Here is a 23,671-nt window from a genome sequence, read left to right as displayed (position 1 = left end):
TACACCCAAAAGAGTTAAAAGTGGAGACACTGATATTTATACACCAATGGTTACAATAATGTGCCACCAAGAGTGAACTGAAACCCAAAATGGCAAAATAGTTTTACTAAACATCTTGCTTGAAGAACAATACCACCTCCCACTGGTGTTCCTATGATCTGACATTTAGACTTGTCCCCACCATGTAAGGTTTTTTAAGAAATCATCTTTTCTAAATGATAAATCTCCCAAACTCCTTGAGACTTTCAGGGATAATCCCCATCTGTTTAAAATTGTTCAGAGAATTCTCAGTGGATGCACCAATCCACACAGATAAACACCTATCAGAAGAAGCTGTGATATTGATGGGGGGGTCCCTTTGGAAGCCAGCTATTCCAGTTCTTTCATAAGATTTTCCTAAAGCCCAGAGAAGCAAGTAATGCCCCTAAACAACACAATTTTCACAAAAAGATTCTTCTGAATTTTAGTGCCACCCTTCATAATGCTGCTGGAGACTGTTTTTGAGAGTCCCAGATTGCGGATACCCAGCTGGTCAGGTGCAAAAAGAATCTCAGGCGTCTGGTACAGCTGGTTCTCAATACAGATGACATTCTCAATTGGCTGTTTAAATTCTCTCAGTTGGCATGCTATCATCTGGCCTCTTACATAGTTCTTTCTCTTGCTCCAAGGCCACATAACACAGCTTCTCTTTGATATCACCCAGTAAGACTTGTCAAATATACGAGGGAAGGTGCTCACACTAGTGAGGAGGAGCCAGGTGATATTCTCTGTGATGTCCTTTCTTGCCATTTAGAGCTTTGTGAGAGCATTTGGCAGGGAATAATCCTCAAAGATAGGGACAGTGCAAGGAACCCCATCCCCACTGTCCACCATTAGTCCCATGACAGAGGTAGAGCTGTATAAAGTACTACCACTGCATGGTTAAACAGGCAGAAGGCAGGCACATCGAAGGTCTCAAACATCACTTCTGCTATTTTTTCTCAAATCTCTCTTGGGTCCAAGAAGGATTTAGTCATGAGCACAGCCCATTGACAGGGTTTTACGTCCAGCTCCCACTCAAAAAGATACTTTCAGAGTTTTTCCATGTCATCATATCCTATTACCAGTCCATACTCATGGGGGTAGTGTAAATGCAAGACTTCATACTTGTACAGGGTTTCTTCCCTACAAAGTACTTTTTCTAACAGTCTCCTGACAAAAGCATATTTAATTTTGGATGCCCCATGACAAAACTGATGACATGATGGAGTCCAATCTCTCCAGATATGGCTGCTTTGCAGAGTCTTGGTCCATTGTCAAAAATTATAGCTGGAATATCTAATACATATGTGTTAAATATTTCTACAGTATGCTCTTCCAAACTTCAACAAAATAAAGGAAACTTGGTCACTTTGTAAGACAACAAGCACCTCTGGATGTTTTACAACCATAGGATTCCAAAGTTCTCATGTTGACACTCAGGCAGAGCTACCAGGTTGTCCCCAATTCCCCTAAACACACTGTCCTCAACCCATGAATCTTGCCTCCTTTCAGAGAGCCCAAGGCCCACTGAGGCAATTTCAGGGATGATTTTCCCCTATGTAACAATCTAGCCATAGCAAAAATAGTCCCCAGAGAATATCAGAGAGATTTTAAAGAGTATGGATTCTGAGCCATATGCATTTCCTGTTTGGTGAAACATAAGCAGAGTAAGGCAAATTATACCTATGAACAGCTTTGATAAACCTGTGAACTTGAAGCAGGGACCAAGCTTTAGTACCAAGGGAAGCTACAAAGCTATGTCCTTACCCAGAGAACTGGTTTCTTCTGCTCTGTTCAGCTGATGTTTATGTGGTGATGAAAATACCCTTCCCTTTGTAAGGGGAGAAGCTAAGCACCAGATACAAATTTGGGTCTGAGTGGGGATTCCTGTAACTCAGTTCCAGCACCACTCAGAACATTTGTCTTTCCCCCTTCTTGCAATTATTTTTAAACAACTTTATTGAGACAAATTCCACATACCATAATATTTACCCATTTAAAGTATATAACATGATGTTTCTTAGTATATCCACTGATAGGTACAAACATCATAGATATCAATTTAGAACATTTTCATCGGCTCAAACAGAATCCCATACCCTTCAAGCAGCACATCTTCAGACCATTCCCCACAAGCCCTAAGCAACCACTAATATATTTTTTGTCTTTATGGATTTATTACCTCTTTTGCATATTATGAATGGAAGCATAAAATATGTTAACTTTTGTGACCAATTTCATCTTCTTTATATATTGTTTTCAAGGTTCATACATTTCTTAGAGAGAGCACATTTTGTTTATCCATTCATCAGTTAACAGACATTTGGATTTTTCCCATCTTTGACTATTAAGAAATATGCTGCTAAAAAAATCTTGAATATGTTTTTGGAAAGACTTATGTTTTCATTTCCCCTGGTTATATATCTAGAAATGGAAAAGCTTAGAAATATGATAATACTATGTTTAATCATTTAAGAAACTTTCAGTCTGTTTTCCAGTGTCTGAGGCATTTTACATTCAAACCAGCAGTGTAGGAGAGCTTATACTTTTCCACATGATCACAAACACTAATTAGTATCTGACTTTTTTATTCTAGGCATTATATTAAGTATGATATGACATCTCATGGTGGTTTTGATTTATATTTCCTTGATAGCTAAAGATGTCAAGCATCTTCTCATATGTTTATTGGCCATTAGTTTATTGTTTTGGAGAAATATCTATTCAGTTGCTCAGTCCATTTTAAAGTAAGTTTGTAAACTCAAAATGGATGAAAGACCTAAATGTTTCTAAACTCAAAATGGATGAAAGGAATACAGCAAAATCCTAGAAAACATAGGCAGTAACCTCTGACATTGGCCTCAGCAACTACTTTCAAGACATGTCTCTAAAGACAAGGGAAACAAAAGCAATTTGTTTTTTCTTTTTGCACAACAAAGGAAACAGTCAACAAAACTGAGAAGCAACCCACAGAATGGGAGAAGACATTTGCAAATGACATTACAGATAAAGGGCTAGTATCCAAGATCTATGAAGAACTTCTCAAACTCAACCCCCCAAAAAACAAATAAGTCAAGAAATGTGTAGAAGACATGAACAGACACTTCTCCAAAGAAGATATACAAATGGCTAACAGACACATGAAAAAATGTTCAATATCACTAGCCATCAGGGAAATACAAATCTAAACCACAATGAGATACCTCCTTATACCAGTTAGAATGGAAAAAAATTAACAAGACAGGAAACAACAAGTGTTGGTGAGGATGTGGAGAAGGGGAACCCTCTTACATTGTTGGTGGGAATGCAAGTTGGTACAGCCACTTTGTAAAACAGTATGGAGGTTCCTCAAGACATTAAAAATAGAGCTACCCTATGACCCAGCAATTGCACTACTAAGAATTTACCCCAAAGATACAGATGTAGTGAAAAGAAGGGGCACATGAACCCCAGTGTTCATAGCAGCAATACCACAATAGCCCCCTGTGGAAGGAGCTGAGATGTCCTTCAACAGATGAATGGATAAAGAAGATGTGGTTCATATATACAATGAAATACTACTCAGCCATCAGGAAAGATGAATATCTAACATTTGCATTGACATGGATGGAACTGGAGGGGATTATGTCAAGTGAAATAAGTCAAGAAGAGAAAGATAATTATCATATGGTTTCACTCATATATGGAACATTAGGAATAGTGTGGAGGACCACAGGGGAAGGGAGGGAAAACTGAATGAGAAGAAATCAGAGAAGGAGACAAACCATGAGAGACTCTGGACTCCAGGAAACAAAATGAGGGTTACAGAAGGGAGAGGGTTGGGGGGATGGGGTGAAAGGGTGATGGGTATTAAGGAGGGCAATGAGCACTGGGTGTTATATGCACTAATGAATCCTTGAACACTACATCAAAAACTAATGATTTAGTATTATATGTTGGCTAATTGAACTTAATGAAAATAAATAAATAAAAAATAAAGTAAGTTTGTCTTTTATTATTGAGTCATGATAGTTCTTTATATATGCTAGATAAAACTACCTTATCAGGGGCACCTGGGTGGCTCAGGTGGTTAAGCGTCTGCCTTCAGCTCAGGTCATGATCCTGGAGTCCTGGGATCGAGCCCCACATCAGGCTCCTTGCTCAGCAGGGAGCCTGCTTCTCCCTCTCTCTCTGCTCCCCTGCTCCTGCTCTCTTTCTATCTTAAATAAATAAATAAAATCTTTTTAAAAACCTACCTTATCAGATATATGATATTCAAATATTTTCCTCATTCTGTGAGTTGTCTTTTCACTTTCTTGATAGTCTTTCAAATCACAAGCATTTGTATTTTTTTAAGATTTTTATTTATTTATTTGAGAGAGAGAGAGAGAGAGCAGGAGCGGGGGGGAGGGGCAGAAGGAGAGGGAGAAGCAGACTCCCCACTGAGCAGGGACCCTGATGTGGAGCTTGATCCCAGGACCCCAAGATCATGACCTGAGCTGAAGGCAGACACTTAACTGACTGAGCCACTCAGGTGCCCCACAGGCATTTGCATTGGTGATGAACTACAATTTACCTATTTTATCTCTTGTTGCTAGTGTTATCTGTGTCATATCTAAGACTCTATTGTCAAATCTGAATTCATGAAGATTTACCCCTGTTTTCTTCTATGAGATATACAATTTTAAATCAAACATTTATGTCTTAACCCATACTTATTTAACCTGGCATATGGTGTGAAGTAAAGGTGCAACTTCATTCTTTTGCATGTGGCTATCCTGAATACAGTAATTTATAAATAGAATAATATGCCATGACCAAGTGGAATTTATTCCAGCAATGCAAGGTTGGTTCAAATGAAGAAATCAATCAATATAATATATCATATTAATAAAAGATAAAAACCATATAATCTCAGTAGAGAAAAAACATTTGCCCAAATCCAACATCCTTCATAATAGAAACACTCAAAAATGAGTAATAGAATTTAACTTCCTCAAATTCATAAAGGACATCTATGAAAAAATCTATAGTTAGCATTATACATATTAGTGATAGACTGAATGCTTTCCCCTTATATCAGGAACAAAATGAGATGTTCATTCTCACTACTCTTATTGAATATTATACTGAACATTCTTGCTAGGGCTATTAGTCAATAAAATAAACTAAAAGGCCTCCAAATTGGAAAGGAAGATATAAAATTATATGCATTTACAGATAACATAATTCTATATATAGAAAATCCTAAGGAATCCACAAACAAACAAAATGTCAGCAAGGTTGTGGAATTTAAAAAAAAATCAATATAATTAATATTCAATTAAAAAATCAATATAATAATTTTTATTTTATACAAGGCCAATGAACAGTCTGAAAATGCATTTACAAGCAGGAATAGAAGGATTCCAACCGGTAGAGAAAAAAACATAAACAGAAACCATGGCAGATAGGTGTTGTGACTATTTGTAATATAGTAGTAAGTGCTATGTTGTACTGCCCAGTTCCCACCATTCAGAACCAATGTATTTTTATCTCCCAGCTGCCAGGAGTGTTGCCTGCTGATGACTCACAGCCAGGGATCTTCCTAGATATTCTTCTTAGCTAATGGGAGCTAAATTGCCTAAGGTTGTGTTGCCTGACCAGGAGCAGCCTACATCCAGTGATCAATGAGGGAGGTATCATCCTAGCCCCCTTGATCCAAATTGCATGAACTGTGAAGGCCCACACCAGGTCAATTGCTCTCCATGGGATTAGCTGAAGCTTGTTGTGCAAATAAACCACACAGTTCAATTTATGACTGCTCAGTTTTGCTACCCTCACTCCCTTCTATGTATTGCTGTCAATAGTACTCACCACAATACTCTCTGAATGCAAATATCAGTCTTAATGCCCATATCCCAGAAAACATAACATAAAAGCATTTGCCTCTGAAGTAATTTTAGGAAGCAGAATCTAAAATGGAATTTTGAATCTTAATAATTCACTGGCCAGGAGGCAATGACCCCACAGATGGTATCTATCATGCTCTAGAGGTGCAGTTGTAAAAGAAAAATAATCTCACCAGTGGTGGGCTGGAATCATATACTAATGAGAAGGAACACACTGGTGGGTGCTGTATCTCAGGATTCTGAGAAGTTTGGGGAAAGCAGGAATTATAAGGACAATGGAATTTGATGGCTCCTGCTGAGTAACATCATTACATTGGAGAAAGACAATGAAAGGTAATTAATCAACAATATAATGCAAAGTGCAAAAGTGAGGACCTCTTTGACAGTTTCTAAAGAGAATCTCATCTCTCACATCCAGAGGACAAAAATAAGTGAGAATCAGGTTCAGAATTTAATTATAAGGGTAGTGGGGTTCCAGATATGTTTTAAATCTCAGGCTTTGCATGGCTGCTATGTTAAGGTCAGGGTCCTATTTGGGAAGGACTGAGGCCCTGAGATATAAGATGGAGACATCCAAAGAAACAGACTTAAAAATCTTGAATCATCATATTGCACTGAAACATATGATTCGGCAAAGGTGGTCCCCTGCTCCCTGTTACAGTCTGATACCTTTCTTCTTTTAAGATGATGTGGAAGTCTCTGCATTAGAAAACTTCAAAGGTCCCTTCAGGCTTTTTTGTTAATGAATTTATTCATTTATTTATTATTTATTTATTTATTTTTAAATTTTATTAATTAATATGTAATGTATTATTAGTTTCAGAGGTAGAGGTCAGTGATTCATCAGTCTCATATAATACCCAGTATTCATTACATCACGTGCCCTCCTTCAGGCTTTATCTACAATAGTGCTTCTGGCCACTAAGACAAATAACTGTAGTCAAATCACAACATAATTTGAACAAGGAAGGGGTGGACCTGTTAATATCAGTTTTTAATAACAAAGCAGTAACTCTGGAAGATGGTACTAATGCACTTCTAAGATGGCTCTTAGGAAAAAAAAAGATGGCTCTTGAAGCTTAGGCAATGTGATGGCCCATCCTAGATAATGAAAAAATAAATGAATCCCCATGTAAGACAGTAGAAGGGATCAAAAGTTTTAGAAAAGTAGGACTGCCAGAGTATGTATACCACATAGAGATGATAAAAACCTACCAACCAACTACGTTCTCTGGGAGGGTTTTATTTTTCAAAATAATAAATCTGCTGGTGAGAAGGACACCAGCATTGTTGACAATCTTTTGGATATCCTCCAAAGGTCATGGCTGCTGGTAGGAGATGCTGTTATAGAATGGGTCTCCTTGATAGCAATGCCAATGATGGGTTCCTGAAATAATAAAGGCTAAGTGAAAACATTTATATGTAAGAAGTAAAGTAGGCATAATAAGCAGAATAGATAGCAAGTTAATAGTGGCATCCAGGGAAGCCTGTCCCAAAAAGAACTAAAAAGATGGTTAATAATTTTGGAGATTGCCCTTTTGGAAATGGAAATAGCATAAAAGTAAAAAGTGAATAATAGAGGCGGAACATGGGAAGATAGTGCAATAGGAGAATTCTAAGCTCACCTCACCCCATGGATATGCCTAGATAAAAAAAGCCACATCAGTATAACTAAACCAGAAAACAAACTGAAGACTGGCAGAAAAAGATTCTCCACAGTTAATCATAGAGAGGGGGCATATTAAACATCACAGGAAAGGTAGTGTCTTGAACTAGAACCAAGCTAACTTGCAAATAACCACATATGGGAGTGGCACCATGAGCAAAAAAAAGGGGGGGGGAATGGAACAGACTCCACACTAGGCACCCCACACAAGAAGGACCCACACTGGGAAGATGAGTACCCATTGTATTTGGCTGTGAATACCAGAGGGGCTTAACTCTGTAAGTTATTACAATTAGTAGGGCTTAACACTAGAAAATTTAAAAATCTCTGGGTCACCTTTGGTAGAGCTAGAGGGTGAGAGAAAATTGAGTCCTCACCCTTAAAGAGACAGCATAAAAAACAACCCTTCCAAGAAACAGCATAGAAGCAGCAGTTGGAAAAATTCCTGGGTTATATGTGAAGATTAATTTACTAATCTCAGAACATGTGCTTGAGAGGCAGGGATTTTTAGGAAACTTCTCCAGAAAAAAGAAAAGAGCAGGTTAGCACCATTTATCTCTACATATCCAGCCTAGATACCTACACACCTGTAGGAATCAGCATGAACACTCACCACCTAGCTTACAAATACTGCATGCTTTGCCCCTCATATTCTTTTGCAGACTGCCCCATCCAACCCACCCCACTGGACAAGATTATGTCCAAGGTGGCTCCTGTCATATTTCATTCTGTAAGAAGCCCTGAAAGTGGCCAACACCACTGCAAAGTGACTCCTGCCCTAGAGAAAGAGAAAGATAATCACACACACCAGTTCCACTGTAGCCCCAGCAGTGAGCTAGGAAGAGACAACTGATCTGACTGCTAGCCCCACCCACCAATACATACCTCACAGGAAGCAGCACAAAGAGAGAGCTCTGTAGATTGGGGTCACTGCAAACCCAACAGTTGGGGGGGGCAGACATCTGGTCTGACTGCAGGGCCTACATACCAATGAAAGGCTCTCAGGGGACAAGGCAAAGAGAGTCCCCTGCAGTTTGGCGTGACCACAGTTACAGCAAATGAACTGAGGGAAAGCATCTGGTTTGACCATACTATAAACTCAAGGCAGCCCCAAACTGGACCCTTAACTGCAAAGAGATGAAATCTGCCCAAAACAGGCTAAGAGGGCTATTACAGCCAACTGGACTGAATGCAAACACACCTCAACCACAACAGTAGGGCACATGCAATACACAAACGAGGCACCCCTACAGTGCCAGGAGCTGGTGAACAGTAGACATTGCATTACAGGGTACTACAAGACCTTTTCTTCATAAGGTCACTACTTTCAAGATCAGGAGGCATAGCTGACGTTCCTAATACAAAGAAACAGACATAGAAAGTTAGACAAAATAAGGAGACAGAAGAATATATCCCAAATGAAACAACAGGACAAAATCACATCAAAAGACCTAATTGGAATAAATATAAGCAATATGCTTGATAGAGAATCCAAAGAATGTTCACAAAGATACTAGATTTGAGAAAAGAGTGGAGAAGTTCAGTAAGACCTTCAACTGAAATTAAAAGTACACTAAAGAGAATAAACAGTAGATAACAGGGAGCAAAATGGATCAGCAAACTGGGAAGAAAGAGTAATGGAAAGCAACCAAGCTGAACAACAACAAATCTTACAAAGAGAGAATACCTTAAGTGAACTCAGGCATATCATGAAGTGTAATAATTTTGCATTATAGGAATCCCAAAAGAAAAAGAGAAGGGGGGCAGAAAACTTATCTGAAGAAATAAAAACATCCCTAATCTGGGGAAGGAAACAGACATCCAGATCCACAAGGTACAGAGAGACCCCAAAAAATGAACCAAAAAAGGTATACATCAAGACACATAAAAATTAAAATATCAATTTTAAAAGCAGTGAGAGAAAAGAAAAGTTATATATAAGGGAAATCTCATAAAGCTATCAGCTTATTCTTCAGTAGAAACTTTGTAGGCCAGAAGGGAGTAGCATGATATATTCAAAGTACTGAAAGGGAAAAAAAAAAAAAAACTGCAGCCAAGAATATTCTAACCAACTAAGCTATATGCAGAATAAAAGGAGAGAGAAAGATTTTCTCAGACAAATAAAAGTTAAAGAAATTCATCACCACTAAACCAATTCTATAAGAAATGTTAAAGGGAATTATTTGAGGGGAAAGAAAAGGCCATAGTCAAGAATGAGAAAATTAGGAAAAGAAAAAAATTCAAAGGTACATACAAACATGATAAAAGTAGTAGATTAATCACTTACAAAACTAGTACAGAGGTTAAAGAACAAAAGCAGTAAAATAAATTATATATAAAAATCAGCCAAGTAATTTACAAAATAAAAGGATGTAAAGTATGACATCATATACATTAAACATGGAGGAGGGAGTAAAAATATAGTGTTTTTAGTATTGGTTCAAATTTAAGTGATCATCATGCTAATATAGACTGTTATAAACTTAACATGTTATATGTAAACCTAATGGTAACCACAAATCAGAAAGCTGTAATAGATACACAAAAAATAAAGAAAAAGGAATCCAAGCGTATCACTTGGAAAACTATCAAGACACAAGGGATGAGTGCAAGAGAAGTAATGAACAGAGAAGAACTATAAAAACAATCATAAACACATAACAAAATGGCAATAGGTATACACCTATCAATAACTACTTTGAATGTAAATGGACTAAATATTCCAATCAAAACATATAGGGTGATGCAACTGATTTTAAAAAGCAAGACCCATTGATATGCTGCCTATGAGAGACTTATTTCAGACCTAAAGACACATGCAGACTGAAAGTGAAGGGATGGAAAAACATTTATCATTCAAGTGGAAGCAAAAAGAAAGCTGGTGTAGCAATACTTATATCAGACAAAATAGATGTTAAAACACAGACTGTAACAAGAGACAAAGGACACTACATAATCATAAAGGGATGAATCCAACAAGAAGATAAAACAATTGTAAATATTTATGCACTTAATATTGGAGCATTAAAATACATAAAGCAACCATAAGAGACATAAAGGAAGAAATTGATGGAAAAAAATAATAGAAGGGATTTTAACACCCCATTTACATCACTGAATAGATCATCTAGACAGAAAATCAACAAAGAAACATTGGCATTGAATGACACATTAGGCCAGATGGATCTAACAGATATATTCAGAACATTCCATCCAAAAACATTGGAATGCACATTCTTTTCAAGTGGAACATTCTCTAGAATAGATCATGTTAGGCCACATAATAAGACAAAACAAATTCAAAAAGATTGAAAACTTAGGAAAGAAAAAGATTGAAATCTTATCATGCATGTTTTCAGCCACAACGGTGTGAAACTAGAAATCAATCACAAGAAAATGTCTTAAAAGAACACAAATCCTTGGAAGCTAAATAACATGCTACTAAAAAATGAATGGGTTAACCAAGAAATCAAAGAAGAAATTTTAAAAAAAGAGAGATAAATGAAAATGAAAACACAGTGGTCTGAAATCTTTTGGATGCAGCAAAATCTATTCTAACAGGGAATATTATAGCAATACAGGCCTACTCCAAGAAGCAAAAACAAACAAACAAAAACCCACTCAAATAAAAACCTAATTTTATGCCTAAAGGAGTTAGAAAAAGAAGAAATAAACAAATCTCGAAGCCAGTAGAAGGAAGGAAATAATAAATATAAGAGCAGAAAAAAATGAAATAGAGACTTCTCTTAATCATAGGAAACAAACTGAGGGTTGATGGAGGAGAGGTGAGTGGGGGGATGGGGTAACTGGATGATGGACATTAAGGAGAGCATGTGATGTAATGAGCACTGGGTATTATATGCAACTGATGAATCACTGAACTCTCCCTCTGAAATTAATAATACATTATATGTTAGTTGATTTTAAATTTAAAAAAATAAAAATAAATATTGGAAAAAAATAAACTGAGAAAATTGAAAAAAAAAAAAGAACTCCAACAAACCAAAGTCAAGGACCAGATAGCTTCACAGGTGAATTCTACCATCATCTAAAGAAGAGTTAATATTTTTTTTCTTAAACTATTCCAATACATTTTTAAACAGGAAAAAAGTTTCAAATACATTCTACAAGGCCAGGATTACCCTGATACCAAAAACAAATAGAGACAATAAAAAAGGAAAACTATAGTCCAATATCTCTGATGAACATAGATACAAAAATCTTCAATAAAATATTAGCAAACCAAATCCAACAATACATTAAAAAATTCATCACAATCAAGCAGGATTTATTCCAGGGACCAAGAGTGGTCCAATATTCACAACTAAATCAACATGAAACATCATATTAATAAAAGAAAGCATGAAAACCATATAATCACTTCAATAGATGCCAAAAAAGCATTTGACAATATACAACATCCATTCACAATAAAAACTTTCAACAAAGTAAGTTTAGGGGGACCATACCTCAACATAATAAAGGCCATATATGGGAGGGCGGGGCAAGATGGGAGAAAAGTAGGAGACCTGGATTTCGTTTGGTCTCAGGAATTCAGCTGGATAGGGATCAAACCATTCTGAAAACCTACGAACTCAACAGGAGATCGAAGAAAAGAATAGCAACAACTCTCTGAACAGAAAAGTAACCACTTTCTGGAAGGTAGGACGTGCAGAGAAGTGAATTCGAAGCGATATTTGGGAGGATAGACAGCGGGGGAGGGGGCCTCCATCGGCCGCTTCTGGCAAGTGATAGAGCCACGGAGCACAAAATTGGAATTTTAGAAGTCATCTCCGCTGAGGGACGTCGCGCCAGTAGCTAAGCGGGGGGTGGAACCCTCGTGGAACAGTGTGGTCTCAGCACCCTCGGGGTCACAGAAACACCAGAGGTGCCTGAGTGCGGCAGAGCTCCCAGGTATCGGAGCGGGGAAGCTGGCGGCAGAGACGGAGCTGAGGCGCCGGCTCTCAGCTCAGCGTTGCCATAAATCATGATCCGCAAAACAGTCGGGCCACTGCTCCTCCAGCAGGGACCCAACAAGCGGCAGACCTGGGGAGACTCCCCTTCCTCCCCTGGGAGGAGTGGCATGGGAGCACACCACAGGGAATTGCTGGGTTTGGAGACTCCACACCAAGTCGGGTGCCAGAGATAGAAATGCTTGGTCACAGGTCAGTGAGCACGGAGTGTGGACGGAGACCAGGGAGAGGGGAGTGACTGACTGCTTTTCTCTGGAGGCTCACTGAGGAGTGGGGCCCTGAGTTCTCGGCCCCTCCAGAGCAGAGACTGGGGGGCCGCCATTTTCACTCTCGTCCTCCAAAGCTGTACCAAAAGCTTGCAGGGAAAAAAAGCTCCCGAGAGCAAACCCGAGCAGAATAATTACCCCAGACTGGCAAGGACCGGGCAATTCCACCTCCCGCAAAGACATTTGGGAACCATGGCAACAGGCCCCTCCCCCAGAAGATCAGCAAGAACAGCCTGCCAAGACCAAGTTTACTGATCAATGAGAACGGCAGAACTCCAGTGCTAGGGGAATACTGCACATAGAATTCATGGCCTTTTTACCATGATTTTTAGTTTTACAAAGTTAATTTTTTTAACTGTCTTTTTTTTTTGAATTTTTCTTTTTCCCTTTTTCAACCAACATCTTATCAATCCCTTTTTTAAAAAACATTTTCATTTTTCATTTGTAGAGTCATATTCTATCCCTTCATAGTAGTTACCCTTATTTTTGGCATATATATATAAGTTGTTCTCTCTTTTAAATTTTGAGATACAGATTCTTCTAACAGATCAAAATATACCTTAAATCTCTAGTGTATGGCTTTTTTCTAGTCTCCTACCTGATCACATTCTCTCCCATTTTTTTTCTTTTATTTTTTAAATTCTCTTCTTTCTTTTTTCAAACAACTTCTTATCTAATCAAATGCTTTTATATTTTTTTATACTTTTCAACTTTACAGTCATATTGCATCCCTTCATCGTATCAACCCTTATTTTTGTACATACATGCAGTTTTCTTTCTTCAAAATTTTGGGAGACACTTTCTTCTAACAGACCAAAATACACCAAACATCTAGTGTGTGGCACTGATCTAGGCACCAGCCTGATCATATGTGATCATATTCTGTTTTTTTGTTTTGTTCTGTTTTTGTTTGTTTTTATCTTTTTCTTTTCCTTTTTTTTCTTTTTTCTTTCTTTCCCTTTATTTTCCCCTAGTTTCAGGTCTTTTCTCATTTGTTTAGACTATATTTTCTGAGGACGTTATAACCCTGTTAGCATTTTATTCTCTCATTCATCTACTCTCCTCTGGACACAATGACAAGATGGAAAAAAATCACCTCAACAAAAAGAACAAGAGGTAGGACCAACTGCCAGGGACCTGCTCAATAGGAACATTAGTACGATATTGGACCAAGAGTTCAGAATCATGATTTTAAAGGTACTAGCTAGGCGTGAAAAAAGCATGGAAGTTATTAGAGAAACCCTTTCTGGAGAAAAAAAGAACTAAAATTTAACCAAGTCGAAATCAAAAAGGCTATTAATGAGGTGCAATAAAATGGGGGCACTAACTGCTAGGATAAATGAGGCAGAAGAGAGAATTAGTGATATAGAAGACCAAATGATGGAAAATAAAGAAGCTGAGAAAAAGAGAGATAAACAACTACTGGATCATGAGGGCAGAATTTGAGAATTAAGCAATACCATAACATGAAACAACATTAGAATTATTGGTATCCCAAAAGAAGAAGAAAGAGGGAGAGGGGCAGGAGGTTGGAGCAAATTATAACAGAGAACCTCCATAATTTGGGGAAGGAAACAAGCATCAAATTCCAGGAGGCACAGAGAACCCCTCTCAAAATCAATAAAAATAGGTCAACACCCCGACATCTAATAGTAAAACTTATGAGTCTCAGAGACAAAGAGAAATCTTGAAAGCAGCTCGGGAGAAGAGATATGTAATCTACAAAGGTAGAAACATTAGATTGACAACAGACCTATCCATAGAGACCTGGCAGGCCAGAAAGGACTGGCATGATATCTTCAGAGCACTAAACGAGAAAAATATGCAGCCAAGAATACTATATCGAGCTAGGCTCTCACTGAAAATAGAAGGAGAGATAAGTGTCCAGGACACACAAAAAGTAAAGGAATTTGCAAACACCAAACCAGCCCTACAAAAAATATTGAAAGGGGTCCTCTAAGCAAAGAGAGAGCCTAAAAGCAACATAGACCAGAAAGGAACACAGACAATATACAGTAACAGTCACCATACAGGCAATAAAATAGCACTAAATTCATTTCTTTCAATACTTACCCTGAATGTAAATGGGCTAAATGCCCCAATCAAAAGACACAGGCGATCGGATTATATAAAAAAACAAGACCCATTGATATGCTGTCTGCAAAAGACTCATTTTAGACCCAAAACACCCCCAGCTTGAAAGTGAGGGGGTGAAAAACCATGTACCATGCTAAAGAACACCAAAGAAAGCTGGGGTAGCAATCCTTATATCAGACAAATTAGATTTTAAACCAAAGACTGTAATAAGAGATGAGGAAGGACACTATATCCTACTTAAAGGGTTTATCCCACGAGAAGATCTAACAATTGTAAATATCTATGTCCCTAACGTGGGAGCAGCAAATTATATAAGGCAATTAATAACAAAAGCAAAGAAACACTTTGAAAACAAGACAATAATAGTGGGGGACTTAAACACCCCCCTCACTGAAATGGACAGATCATCTAAGCAAAAGATCAACAACGAAATAAAGACTTTAAATGACACACTGGACCAAATGGACTTCACAGATATATTCAGAACATTCTATCCAAAGCAACGGAATACACATTCTTCTCTAGTGCCCATGGAACATTCTCCAGAGTAGATCACATCCTAGGTCACAAATCAGGTCTGAACCGGTACCAAAAAATTGGGATTATTCCCTGCATATCTTCAGACCACAATGCTTTGAAACTAGAACTCAATCACAAGAGGAAAGTTGGAAAGAACTCAAATACATGGAGGCTAAAGAGCGTCCTACTAAAGAATGAATGGGTCAACCAGGAAATTAAAGAAGAATTAAAAAAATTCATGGAAACCAATGAAAATGAAAACAAAACTGTTCAAAATCTTTGGGATGCAGCAAAGGCAGTCCTGAGAGGAAAGTATATAGCAATACAAGCCTTTCTCAAGAAACAAGAAAGGTCCCAAATACACAACCTAACCCTACACCTAAAAGAGCTAGAGAAAAAACAGCAAATAAAGCCTAAGCCCAGCAGGAGAAGAGAAATAATGAAGATCAGAGCACAAATCAATGAAATAGAAACCAAAAGAACAGTAGAACAGATCAACGAAACTAGGAGCTGGTTCTTTGAAAGAATTAACAAGATTGATAAACCCCTGGCCAGACTTATCAAAAAGAAAAGAGAAATGACCCAAATCAACAAAATCATGAAAGAAAGAGGAGAGATCACAACCAACACCAAAGAAATACAAACAATTATAAGAACATATTATGAGCAACTCTATGCCAGCAAATTAGATAACTTGGAAGAAATGGGTGCATTCCTAGAGATGTATCAACTACCAAAACTTAACCAGGAAGAAATAGAAAACCTGAACAGACCTATAACCACTAAGGAAATTGAAGCAGTCATCAAAAATCTCCCAACAAACAAAAGCCCAGGGCCAGATGGCTTCCCAGGGGAATTCTACCAAACATTTCAAGAAGAATTAATACCTATACTTCTGAAACTGCTCCAAAAAATAGAAATGGAAGGAAAACTTCCAAACTCGTTTTATGAGGCCACCAAAGACCCCATTTAAAAGGAGAATTACAGACCAATATCCTTGATGAACATGGATGCAAAAATTCTCAACAAAATACTAGGCAATAGGATCCAACAGTACATTAAAAGGATTATTCACCACGACCAAGTGGGATTTATCCCTGGTCTGCAAGGTTGGTTCAACATTCGCGAATCAGTCAATGTGATACAATACATTAACAAAAGAAAGAACAAGAATCATATGATCATCTCAATAGATGCAGAAAAAACATTTGACAAAGTACAGCATCATTTGTTGATCAAAACTCTTCAGGGTATAGGGATAAAGGGTACATACCTCAGTATCATAAAAGCCATCTATGAAAAGCCCACAGCAAATATCATTCTCAATGGGGAAAAACTGAGAGCTTTCCCACTAAGGTCAGGAATGCGGCAGGGATGTCCACTATCACCACTGCTATTCAACATAGTATCAGAAGTCTTAGCCACAGCAATCAGACAACAAAAAGAAATCAAAGGCATCCAAATCGGAAAAGAAGAAGTCAAACTTTCACTCTTTGCAGATGATATGATACTGTATGTGGAAATCCCAAAAGACTCCACCACAAAACTGCTAGAACTCATACAGGAATTTCAGTAAAGTGGCAGGACATAAAATGAATGCACAGAAATCAGTGGCATTCCTATACACCAACAAGACAGAAGAGAAACAAATTAAGGAGTAGATCCCATTTACCATTTCACCTAAAACCATAAGATACCTAGGAATAAATCTAACCAAAGAGGCAAAGGATCTGTACTCAGAAAACTATAAAATACTCATGAAAGAAATTGAAGAAGACACAAAGAAATGGAAAAACATTCCATGTCCATGGATTAGAAGGACAAATATTGTGAAGATGTCAATGCTACCTAGAGCAATCTACACATTCAGTGCAATCGCTATCAAAATACCAACGACTTTTTTCAAAGAAATGGAACAAAGAATCCTAAAATTTGTATGGAATCAGAAAAGATCTCGAATAGCCAGAGGAATGTTGAAAAAGAAAACCAAAGCTGGCGACATCACAATTCCAGACTTCCAGCTCTATTACAAAGCTGTCATCATCAAGACAGTATGGTACTCGCACAAAAACAGACACATAAATCAATGGAACAGAATAAAGAGCCCATAAATGGACCCTCAACTCTATGGTCAACTCATCTTTGACAAAGCAGGAAAGAATGTCCAATGGAAAAAAGACAGTCTCTTCAACAAATGGTGTTGGGAAAATTGGACAGCCACATGCAGAAGAATGAAACTGGACCATTTCCTTACACCACACACAAAAATAGACTCAAAATGGTTGAAAGACCTAAATGTGAGACAGGAATCCATCAAAATCCTAAAGGAGAACACAGGCAGCAACCTCTTCGACCTCAGCCACAGCAACTTCTTCCTAGAAACATCACCAAAAGCAAGGGAAGCAAGGGCAAAAATGAACTATTGGGATTTCATCAAGATAAAAACTCTTGCACAGCAAAAGAAACAGTCAAGAAAACCAACAGAATGGTAGAATATATTTGCAAATGACATATCAGATAAAGGGCTAGTATCCAAAATCTATAAAGAACTTATCAAACTCAACACCCAAAGAACAAGTAATCCAATCAAGAACTGTGCAGAAGACATGAACAGATATTTTCCCAAAGAAGACATCCAAATGGCCAACAGACACATGAAAAAGTGCTCAACATTGCTCAGCATCAGGGAAATCCAAATCCAAACCTCAATGAGATACCACCTCACACCAGTCAGAATGGCTAAAATTAACAAGTCAGGAAACGACAGATGTTGGCGGGGATGCGGAGAAAGGGGAACCCTCCTACACTGTTGGTGGGAATGCAAGCTGATGCAACCACTATGGAAAACAGTATGGAGGTTCCTCAAAACGTTGAAAATAGAGCTACCGTACGATCCAGCAATTGCACTACTGGGTATTTACCCCAAAGTTACAAATGTAGGGATCCGAAGGGGTACGTGCACCGCGATGTTTATAGCAGCAATGTCCACAATAGCCAAACTGTGGAAAGAGCCAGGATGTCCATCGACAGATGAATGGATAACAAAGATTTGGTATATATATACTATGGAATATTATGCAGCCATCAAAATGAATGAGATCTTGCCATTTTCAATGACGTGGATGGAACTGGAGGGTGTTATGCTGAGACAAATAAGTCAATCAGAGAAAGACACGTATCATATGACCTCACTGATTTCAGGATTTCTTAATCTCAGGAAAGAAACTGAGGGTTGCCGGAGTGGTGGGGGGTGGGAGAGATGGGCTGGCTGGGTGATAGACATTGGGGAGGGTATGTGCTATGGTGAGTGCTGTGAATTGTGCAAGACTGTTGAATCATAGATCTGTACCTCTGAAACAAATAATGCAATATATATTAAGAAAAAAAAGAAAAAAGAAGATAGCAGGAGGGGAAGAATGAAGGGGAGGAAACTGGAGGGGGAGACGAACCATGAGAGACAATGGACTCTGAGAAACACACTGAGGGTTCTAGAGGGGAAGGGGATGGGGGGATGGGTTACCCTGGTGATGGGTATTAAAGAGGGCACATTTTGCATGGAGTACTGGGTGTTATGCACAAACAATGAATCACGGAACACTACATCAAAAATTAATGATGTAATGTTTGGTGATTAACATAACAATAAAAATTTAAAGAAAAATAGTAAAAAAAATAAAGGCCATACATCTAAAACCCACAGCTAACATCATACTTATTGGTGAAAAGCTAATATCTTTTTCTTTATGATTCAGGAATAAGAATGATGTCCACTCTCACCAATTCTATTAAACATAATACTTAATATCTTAGATACAGCAGACAACAAAAACAAATAAAAGGCATTCAAATTGGTAAGAAGTAAAACTTTCACTATTTGCTGATGGCATGATATATATACAGAAAACCATAAAGACTCCACAAGAAAACTACTAGAACTGATAAATGAATTCAATAAATTCACAGGATTCAAATTAATATAAAGAAATCTGTTGAATTTCTATACACTAATAATGAAATAACAGAAAGAGAAATTAAGAAAACAGTCTCATTTACAATTGCACCAAAACAAATAAAATACCTAGGAATAAATTTAACCAATGAGGTGAAGGACCAGTACTCTCAAAAATATAAAACATTGATTAAAGAATTTGAAGATGACACAAATGGAAAAATATGGCATGCTCATGGATTCAAAGAACCAATATTTTTAAATGTTCATACTACTTAAAGTAATCAACAGATTTAATGAATCTCTATTAAAATATCAAGAACATTTTTCACAGAAGTAGAACAAATAATCCTAAAATTTGTATGGAACCACAATAAGACCCAAAATAGCCAAATCAATATTTAGAAAGAAAAAGCTGGAGGAATCACAATACCAGATTTTAACATATATTACAAAGATGTATTAATCAAAACAGTATTGTAGTGGCACAAAAATAAACACATCGATCAATGGAACAAAAGAAAGAGCCCGGAAATAAACCCACACATTTATGGTCAACTAATCTACAACAAATGAGTGAGAATATACAATGGGGAGAAAGAGAATGTCTTCAACAAATGGCACTGGGAAAACTGAACAGCTACATGTAAAAGAATGGAATGGGATCACTTTCTTACACCACAAACAAAAATAAAATAAAAATTGATGAAAGAACTAAATATGAGACTGGAAACCAAAAAAAAAAAAAAAATCCTTGAAGAAAACTTAGGAAGTAATCACTTTGACATCATAGAAACATTTTTGTACAATTTTTCATATCTCCTTGGCAAGGGAAACAAAAGCAAAATTAAACTATTGGAACGAACCAAAATAAAAAGCTTTTGTTTACTGGAGAAAACCACCAATGAAACATAAAGACTGCCTACTGAATGGGAAAATATATTTAAAATGATATATTTGAGGGCGCCTGGGTGGCTCAGTTGGTTAAGCCACTGCCTTCGGCTCAGGTCATGATCCCAGGCTCCTGGGATCGAGTCCCGCATCGGGCTCCCTGCTCGGCAGGGAGTCTGCTTCTCCCTCTGATTCTACTCTCTCTCATGCTCTCTCTATCTCATTCTCTCTCTCAAATAAATAAATAAATAAATAAATAAATAAATAAATAAATAAAATCTTTAAAAATAAAAAATAAAATGATATATTTGATAAGGAGTTAGTATCCAAAATACACAAAGAACTTATACAACTCAACACTTAAAAACCTAATAATACAATTAAAAATGGGCAGAGGACATGGATAGACATTTTTCTAAGACATATGAAAAGATGTGTAATGGCAGTAATTATCAGGGAAATGAAAATCAAAACCACAATGAAATATCACCTCACACTTGTCAGAATAGTTAAAAAACAAAACAAAACAAGAAATAACAAGCGTTGATGAAGATATGGAGAAAAAGTAACCCTTGTACATTGTTGGTGGGAATGCAAGTTGGTGCAGCCACTATAGAAAATAATATGAAGGTTCTTCAAGAAATTAAAAATAGAATTACCCATGTGATCCAGTAAATCCACCAGTAAGAATTTACCTAAAGAAAAGGAAAACACTAATCCAAAAAACCATATGCACCTCTATGTTTATTACAGTATCACATACAATAGCCAAAATAAGGAAGTAACTCAAGTCTTTATCAATAGATGGATAAATGGATAAAGAAGAGGTGTGATCTGTATAATATTAATATAATATAATCTATATATCTATATACGTATTATGAGGAATATTATATATATAATGGAGTACTCAGTCATAAAAAAGAATGAAATTTTGCCATTTTCAATGACAGATGGATCTAGAAGATATAATAAATACCAAGTGAAATAAGCTAGTCAGAGAAAGGCAAACACTATATGATTTCACTCATATGTGACATTTTAGAAACAAAACAAAGGAACAAAGAAAAAAAGAGATAAACAAAACCAGACACTTAAATATAAAGAACAAACTGGTGGTTGCTAGAGGGGAGATGGGTGGGGGAAAAGGTGAAACACATGAAGTAGAGTAAGAGTATATTTATCATGATGATCACTGACTAATGTACACAATTATTCAATCATTACATTGTGTACCTGAAGTGAATCTAACACTGTATGTTAATTATACTGGAATTTAAAAAGTGAATAATGGAGGTAACCATTAAAAAGGAAAAAACATGAAATTTTTAGAAATACAAAAAAATATATAAATTAATAGATGGGGATTTTGGGGAATATGGTGGAATAGGAGAACCCGAAGCTCACCCTGAGCCACGTTTACAACTCAATATCACTCACATCAGAGTAAATAAACTGGAGAGTGACATGAAGTTCAGCAGAACAAACTCCACAACTAAATTTAGAGAAGAAACCACATCTGAGAGTTTAGGAAGGCCAGAAACAGTGGTCTGGAGCTGGCCACAGGAGGGAGGGAGCTGCAAGAACAAAGAGGGGAAAGCACCAGGGAGCCCACACAGGGAAATGAATCCCCATAACGTCTGGCCTTCAAAACCAGAGGAGCTGAAATCCATGATTTTATATAACCAGCAGGACTTGGAGCCTGGAGCATTAAAAGTCAGCTAACTCAGCACTGAGCAAGCTAGTAGGGCTAGTGGTAGCTGGGACCCTGCCCCTAAAGAGATAACAGCCCACAGAGAGGCAACATAGAAGCCACAGCTTGCACAAAGCATGGGACAAATGGGAGCTATATCTGCTTAAGTGGATTTTGGAGCATGTTGGGGAACTTTTCTGGGAACAAAGGAGATGACGGGTATCATTTTCCTCCCCTGCCCCCCAGCATAAACAGAGCTACCTGCGGGAGGTAGTGCTACACAGACACTTGCTACCTAACCTGCTAGCAGTGTACCCCACCTGAGTTCTTGTGAACACCTGCTCACTCCAAGCCTGTAGGCCTTGGTCCTGGGCTCAAAAAGCAATTTTTTTAAAGATTTTATTTATTTATTTGAGAGAGAGAGAGAATGAGAGATAGAAAGCACGAGAGGGAAGAGGGTCAGAGGGAGAAGCAGACTCCCTGCTGAGCAGGAAGCCCGATGCAGGACTCGATCCCGGGACTCCAGGATCATGACCTGAGCCGAAGGCAGTCGCTTAACCAACTGAGCCACCCAGGTGCCCTCAAAAAGCAAGTTTTTTAAAGCCACATGTGACCATCCCAGCTGACAAGCACCAATGGTTGCTGCACACTGTGCCCCAGTTGCTGCCACTGTCACAGGCCTCACCCCTAGTGGCCACCAAGCTTCAGGGGATCCAGCCTAGGACTAGCAGCTTAGCACAAATTTTGCTAACTCCATGTGCACCACACCCACCTGCCCCACACACAGACATCCTGCATTCCAGGCCACCACCACTGTCTTCAGATACAGCCACCTTGCACACAGACACTACATCTTTCACACAGCTGCTGCATCTCCCAGGCCACCACCATCTCTGTGCACTGTACTCCTGGCCACCACGGCCACTAAAGCTTACAATGTCCATAGCCACCACTGTACTGTGTCCTTGGTGGCCACCACACTTGGGGGATCTGGCCTAGGCTAGAAGCTCAGCACAACTTTTGCTAAAGCCTTGCTTGCAACCTGCCAAGCCACCACACACACAGACACCAGGCACTCATGCCCTCTTCAACACTTCTGTGCCTCATGACCTGACTGCCACCACTAGTGTGCACTTCCAGGATCTGGCCTAGACCTAGGACTCAAAGAAAATTTTGCTAACACCGTAGCCCCTTCCCCAGTCCTCCTGTGCCCTTGTCTCCTCAAAGCCAGCCTGCCTGCGTCTCACTGACACCGCAGAAAACAAGCACAGCCCACAACAGGCAGAGAGTCAGTGCCAACATCTGAAATGAAAGAAAAAGTGACTCAAACACAAAGGGTACAAACAACACACATAGAAGACTCCCCTGAAGTGCCAGGTTCTAGTCTACAGAGACAGACACAGATAGGTAGAAAAAATGAGGAGACATAGGAATATATCCCAAATGAAAGAACAGGACAAAATTACAGCAGGAGATCTAACCAAAACAGAAATAAGTAATATGCCTGATAGAGAACTTAAATGATCATAAAGATAGTCACTGGACTTCAGAAAAGGGAGGAGGATATCAGTGAGACCCTTGACAAAGAGATAAAAAATAATATATCAAAGATGAACTCAATAAATGAAATTAAAAATACAATAGATGGAATAAATAGGAGGCTACAGGAAGGAGAGGAATGTATCAGTGACCTGAGAATAGAGCAATGGAAAGCAATGAACAGGTG

General features: G+C 38.1%; 1 pseudogene; it reads right to left on the bottom strand.

The window, feature by feature from the left end:
- Nucleotides 1–211: 211 nt before the first annotated feature.
- LOC114223751 (actin-related protein T2-like) lies at nucleotides 212–22,889 on the bottom strand (annotated as a pseudogene).
- Between the last annotated feature and the right edge of the window lie 782 nt (nucleotides 22,890–23,671).

Source organism: Eumetopias jubatus, unplaced genomic scaffold (genome assembly GCF_037043125.1).
Source record: "Eumetopias jubatus isolate StellerSeaLion01/CBP00866 unplaced genomic scaffold, mEumJub1_p1.0 scaffold_11, whole genome shotgun sequence".
In the NCBI taxonomy this organism is placed as follows: domain Eukaryota; kingdom Metazoa; phylum Chordata; class Mammalia; order Carnivora; family Otariidae; genus Eumetopias; species Eumetopias jubatus.
This window is presented reverse-complemented; position numbering and strand designations above follow the sequence as displayed.